The sequence below is a fragment of the Cebus imitator genome, unplaced genomic scaffold (assembly GCF_001604975.1).
Source record: "Cebus imitator isolate Cc_AM_T3 unplaced genomic scaffold, Cebus_imitator-1.0 Scaffold261, whole genome shotgun sequence".
NCBI lineage: Eukaryota > Metazoa > Chordata > Mammalia > Primates > Cebidae > Cebus > Cebus imitator.
Window position 1 is genome coordinate 4,149,023 of NW_016107576.1, and position 6,550 is coordinate 4,155,572.

At 43.3% G+C, this 6,550-nt stretch overlaps 1 non-coding gene across 1 annotated transcript; it reads left to right on the plus strand.

Moving 5' to 3' along the window:
• The first annotated feature begins 2,223 nt into the window (after positions 1-2,223).
• On the plus strand, positions 2,224-2,330 carry LOC119467145. Its single transcript, XR_005195677.1, has one exon. It is a non-coding gene; the product is annotated as a U6 spliceosomal RNA (small nuclear RNA).
• Positions 2,331-6,550: the final 4,220 nt, after the last annotated feature.

The window sequence follows — 6,550 nt, forward strand, 5'->3', positions numbered from 1 at the left end:
GCCTCGGCCTCCCAAAGTGCTGGGATTACAGGCTTGAGCCACCGCGCCCGGCCAGGAAAATATATTTTATATTTAATCCATATATTTGCCATTTCTAGGTCTTTTATTCCTTCATGTAGATTCTATTCCTTCATGTTGTGATCTCCTATCAGTTCCTTTCAGCCTGAAGAAGTATCTTAAACATTTCTGTGTAGCAGATCAACTTGTGATTATTCTCTTCGTTTTGGTCATCTAAAGAGTCTTTATTTTTCTTTCCATTTTGAGGGGTATTTCCACTGGATATATGCTTCTAGGTTGACAGGATTTTCTTTCAGCTTTTTAAAGGTGTTGCTCCATTATCTCTGGCTTGCAATATCTCTGCTAGGGGATAAAGATATTATTTTTATCTTTATTTTTCTATAAGTAAGAGTCTTTTCCCCCTCTGTGTGTTAGTCCATTTTGTGTTGCTGTAAAGGAATACCTGAAGCTGGGTAATTTAGAAAGAAAAGAGGTTAATTTGGCTCATGAATCTGGCAGCTGAAAAGTTCAAGATTGAGCATCTGTATCTGATGAGGGCCTCAGGCTGCTTCCATTCCTGGCAGAAGACAGAGGGGAGCCATTGTGTGCCAAGATCATGTGGAGAGAGGGGAAGCAAGGGATAGAACAGGTGCCAGGCTATTTTTAACAACCAGTTCTTTAAGGACATATTAGAGGTAGAACTCACTCACTTTGAGAAAGGGCACTAATCCATCCATGAAGAATTTGCTCCCATGACCCAAACACCTCCCATTAGCCCCACCTCTAAGATTGGGAATCAAATTTCAACATGAGATTTGGAAGAAACAGACATCCAAACCATTGCACTCCAGTTCCCTTAATATTTTTCCTCTTCATCATGAATTTACAGCAATTAGAATATAATGTTTATGAGCGCCAGGCGTGGTGGCTCACACCTGTAATCCCAGCACTTTGGGAGGCCGAGGCAGGTGGATCACGAGGTCAAGAGATCGAGACCATCCTGGTCAACATGGTGAAACCCCGTCTCTACTAAAAATACAAAAAATTAGCTGGGCATGGTGGCGCGTGCCTGTAATCCCAGCTACTCAGGAGGCTGAGGCAGGAGAATTGCCTGAACCCGGGAGGCGGAGGTTGCGGTGAGCCGAGATCGCACCATTGCACTCCAGCCTGGGTAACAAGAGCGAAACTCCGTCTGAAAAAAAAAAAAAAAAGAATATAATGTTTATTGGTGTGATTTACTTTGATTTTCTCCTCCTGAAAGATCATTGAGCTCTTGGACCTGAGGTTTTATATATTTTGACTCGATATGAGATATTTTCAGTCATTATTTCCTCAGATATTTTTATCTGTACCCTATTTCTCTCATCTTCTTTTGGGATTTATGTTTCACTTATTTTAGAATACTTGATATTGAGTTTCAGGTTACAGAAGCTCTTTTCATTTCTTATGACAACATGCCCCATACCCAATGTAATTATTGGAGAAAATTCAATGTTTGCATAGTACATAATAGTATGATTGTGTAGTAATTTACTTATTATAACAAGAAGCTTCCACCATAGATCCCCCAAATCTCACCTCCTGGTATTCCCACTCCTATGGAATCTCTTCCTCTTGAGTGGGGGCTGGATCTAGCAATTTGCTTCTAATGAGTAGAACACAGAAAAATGAATGGAAAATCACTTCTGTGATTAGGTTATGAAACACTGCCTGCAGTCTCTTGCATTCTCTCGTCTTGCTCATTATGATGATGGGATCTGCAATATGGAGAGGCCCACATAGCAATAAACTGAGGGAAGACTGTTAAAACAGCCAGAGAGGAACTGAGACCCTTGGAACTGAATCCTACCAACAACCACGTAAATGAGCTTGAACGTAGATTCTTCTTCAGCTGAACCTTCAGAAGAAACCCCAGCCTCAGCTGCCACCTGAGAGCAGTTTTGTGAGAGACCCCAGTTTAGAGGATCCAGAGGAACCACACCCAGATATCACACACATTGTGATATAATAAATGCTGTTTTACTGAGTCATTACATTTTGGAGTCATTTGTTACACAGCAATAGGTAACAAATGCATGTTTTCTATCTAGTATTTTCGGACATGCCTCCTTCCTCTTTTATTTGCTGTTGTAAGTAATGCTGCACTGAATAGCCTGGAGAATATAGCTTCATCTTCAGGAATTTATTTACACAAGTGGCATTGGTAAGTCAAAATGTCTGAGCAGGGCTCAGTTTGGTCGTGCATATAACAAAAGTTTGGAATAAAACGAAGAGGATTAACATGGCCTCTACACAAAGAGAACATACAAATTCATGAAGTGCTCTGTATTTTTTTTTTTTTTTACAAAGGCTTACAAGCTATTCAATGGATGAAGGATAGTGTTTTCAACAAGTGGTGTTCTGTATCTTGATTGCAGTAATAAATATTAATACATGAACCTACACATGGGATTAAATGGTATAGAGCTACACACACACACACACACACACACCAGCGAACACAAGTAAAACTGGGGACATCTGAATGGGGGTGCTGAGTTGTGTCAGTGTCAGTATATTAGGTTGTGATATTATACTGTAGTTTACAAGATGCTATCATTGGGGGAAGCTAGGAAAAGAGTATATATGATCTATGATCACTCTGTATTATTCTTTCCAACTAAATGTGAATCTATAATCATCTCAATAAGTATTGTAACTTTTAAATGGGATGCACATTTTTATTATTCATTTATTTATTGTTTATTTATTTTTCTTGATTATAGAGATGGCAGATCTCACTGTGTTTCCCAGGCTGGTCTGGAATTCCTGGGCTCAAGCAATCTTCCCGCATCAGGCTCCCAAAGTGCTGGGATTTCAGACATGAGCCACCAAGCCAGGCCAAGATGAGTATTTTTATAATTTCAAAATACATGAACACATTTTACCCAAAGAAGAGCACAATTTATAATTCTACTCACTGTAAGAATGAGCATGCTCACTATTGTGGCTTTATTAATTTTTGGCCCATTATGACAGGGAATTATGTGAAACCAACAATAAGGAGGAGAAGTGAGCTTTTTAAGTATTATTTTTAAGAGGCAGGGTATTTCTCTATTGCCCGGACTGGAATGCAGTGGGTTGATCATAGCTGACTGTAACCTTGAACTCCTGGGCTGAAGCAATCCTCCTGTCTTAGCCTCCCAAGTAGCTAGGCCTACAGGTATGCTCTACTACACCTGGCCAATTTTTTAATTCTTTTTGTCAGGGTGGGATTCCACTACGTAGCTCAGGCTAGTCTTGAACTCCTAGCCTGAATTGATCCTCCCATCTTGGACTTCCAAAGAACTGAGATTATACGTGTGAATCACTGTGCCCTGCCCATTGTTTTATGCTGATAACAAATTTGCTTAACCAAGAATACATAAGAATACATAATATAAGAACCACAAAATTCTAGTATAATTAATGAGTTCTTAATTCCTTGTGCAATGTGGCACAAAATTATATCAAGTAAAACTACATGACAGGCTGGGTACGGTGGCTCATGCCTGTAATCCCAGCACTTTGGGAGGCCAAGGCGGGTGGATCACCTGAGGTCGGGAGTTTGAGACCAGCCTGGCCAACATGGCGAAACCCTGTCTCTACTAAAAATACAAAAAAAATTAGCCAGGCCTGATGGTACATGCCTGTAATCCCAGCTATTGGAGAGGCTGAGGCAGGAAAATCACTTGAACCTGGGAGGCAGAGGCTGCAGTGAGCTGAGATCGTACCATGCACTCCAGCCTGGGCGACAGAGTAAGACTCCATCTCAAAACAAACAACAAAAGCAACAATACTGTAAGCTACATGACAATAATGTGGCATTCTCCTCTCAGGATACTGAACAGATCAGGCAAATAATAAAAACAGAGACAATTTTAAAACATTACAGACAAGGCTGATTCTCTAAATCTAAATCTACATATATCTGTGTCTATATAGTTATATCAAATAACAAAACTAAGCAGTCTTCAACATCCATGGGATATTGAGAATTATACTCACAGAGACACCCACGCACATGGCTTTAAAAATCCTAAAGAATATAACGAATTTGAAATTCCTTGACCCCAATATAGCAGAATTAGAAAAAAAGAAAGATCTGAGGCAAAAAATTTAACCCAATTGTAATTTAAAGATACATTCTAAATACTTGTGAATTAATGAGGAAAACAAAACTGAATATTTTCCTCATTTATAAAGACTAAACATTGAAGCTAAATGATGGAAACATTCCATGGAAGAGGCTAGAAAATTAATATGACATTTAAAAAAAAAAATAACCAGTGGTGAACTGCAAAACTGGAGGCAAATTACACCTCTTGCTGGCGTCTAAGCTCTCCTAGCTCTTAGCATCACCAAACTTCCACACTGACTCTGAACTTGGCCTTGGGACCTGCTTTAGCCAATGGAACAGTTGAAAACATACCATAGGCAGACTTGAAAAGCACATTCTATCTCACTCTCTTGCCGTGGTCACCATGTGAAGAAGCCAGGGTTAAGCTGTTGCTTGGTGAGAGGTATGTGGCCCCGTCACCCTTGTCACCCTGGCCAATGGCCTGCCAGCTGCCAGTTGTATGACTGAGGGCATCTGAGTTCTTCCAGCCACCAGCCCACTCACCGGCTGATCTTGAATGCCTGAGTGAGCCTAGCAATGATTAGCTGAGGCTGCCTGAACCACTCAGCCCACCCACAGAGTCGTGAGCAAACTAAATAGTGGCTGTTTTTAAGCTGCTGAGTTTTGGGGGTGGTTTGTTACACAGCAAAAGCTGTGGCATGAAAACATAAGGTTAAGACACAGAGGCAGTTGCTGCACAAAGTTACAAGTTGTGTCACTGCTCTCCCATCATCTGTGCTAATGAAATAAAGTAAGTGCAAAGCAAGTGATCTATAACAGCGTGGAGGGAGCCGCGGAATTCTAAGAAGGGTGTACAGAGCTGGGCTGAGAGCAGAGAATATCCCCCAGGCCTGGGCTCTGTGCAAGCATTTCTTCTTCCTTCTGCACCTAGGCATGGAATTCACCCTGGTGACACAGATCTGTTCCACACCAGGTCATGGGCCACGTTGTCTGAAACTGGGAGAATCAATAAGGCAATCCTCATAAGCCTCATGGCCCTCACTCGTGGGTCAGGCCTGTGGGTTCTCAATGCAGTGAGTCCTATAGCTAAAGGGACACAGGTCAGGCAATGAAAGCAGCCTTTGCAATGAGAAGCTGAGCTGAAACACAAGTCAGTCAGTGCAGACTGCAGGGCCAGGCAGCACACACAGCATAGGTCCTCGATGCATGTTTGAATGAAGGTGTACACATTGTAAACGGAACGTGCGCATTGGTGTGGTGATGCTTGTGTGTCTGGGATTACCCTGTGAGTGATTCTTCAGGTGTCCCTGGGCAGGGGAACCTGAAATCCTTAGCAGATGGGGTTGCCCAGCCGGCTGGCTTAGTCTCAAGCCATCTGAACGGAAGTCAAGGATTTCTGCAGGGACCTGTTCTTCCACAGGTGTTGCTGCAGCATCATAAACAAGATGGAAGGGACAAGCCACATCTGTCTGTTTGCAATAAAAACAAACCCTTAAGAACAGACAAGATGGCACAGAGGCACCACATCTGTTGCAAGGGGACCAGCGGCCGCTGGCAGTTTTTATTTGGCTTTGTTTGTGCAGCTGGGAGGCGGGCCTGGTGGGAGATGGCAGGGTTTGTCTTCTGAGTCCCAGAAGCACAGGAGCAATTAGAGTCTTGTCTGGCCCCGAAAGGTCAGGAGCTGCACCATTCCTTTCCAAGGGGGCTGGTGACCTCTCTCTGGCCTGCAATGATCACTCAGCTCATATGCACAGTCCCCAGGGCCCCCTCACCCATGCCTCCACATGTTCGTGTGCTTAAGAAATTGGGAAAGACCACAGGAATCCAAAGAGAGGGCAGGGTGGTACAGCAACATTCAACAGCCAAAAATGCTCATTTAGATCTAGTTTAGAATTAAAAACTCAAATGTCTTCGTTCTTTGTGTGTGTGGTTTTTTTGTTTGTTTTTGACAGGGCCTTGCTCTGTCATGGTCTGAGCTGGAGTGCAATGGCATGCTCACAGCTCCTTGCAGCCTCGACTTCCTGGGCTCCAGCAATCCTCCTGCCTCAGCCTCTCCCAGAAGCTAGGACCACCATGCTCAGCAAATTTTTCAAATTTTTGTGGAGACAGAGTCTCACCATGTTGCCCAGGCTGGTCTTGAATTCCTGGCCTCAAGAGATCCTCCCACCTCCGCCACCCAAAGTGTTGGAATTACAGGCATGAAGCCACTGCACCCAGCTTTGTTCTTGACTTTGTGATTGGGAAGTTTTTGAAATGTTCACTGAAGCTGTAGTTTCCTCCATGGTCCAGGGCCCCAGCTTTGTGATCTCCTCGGCCTGCTGCATCTCCCAGCCCCGCATGGCCCAGTGGGTTGTAGATGGCAAACTCTAAGGGGCCAGAACTCGGTGTGGCTTATTTTTGTGTCCCTAGCTCCAGCAAAGACCTGGCACACCATAGCCCCCAAGTCATTCATTC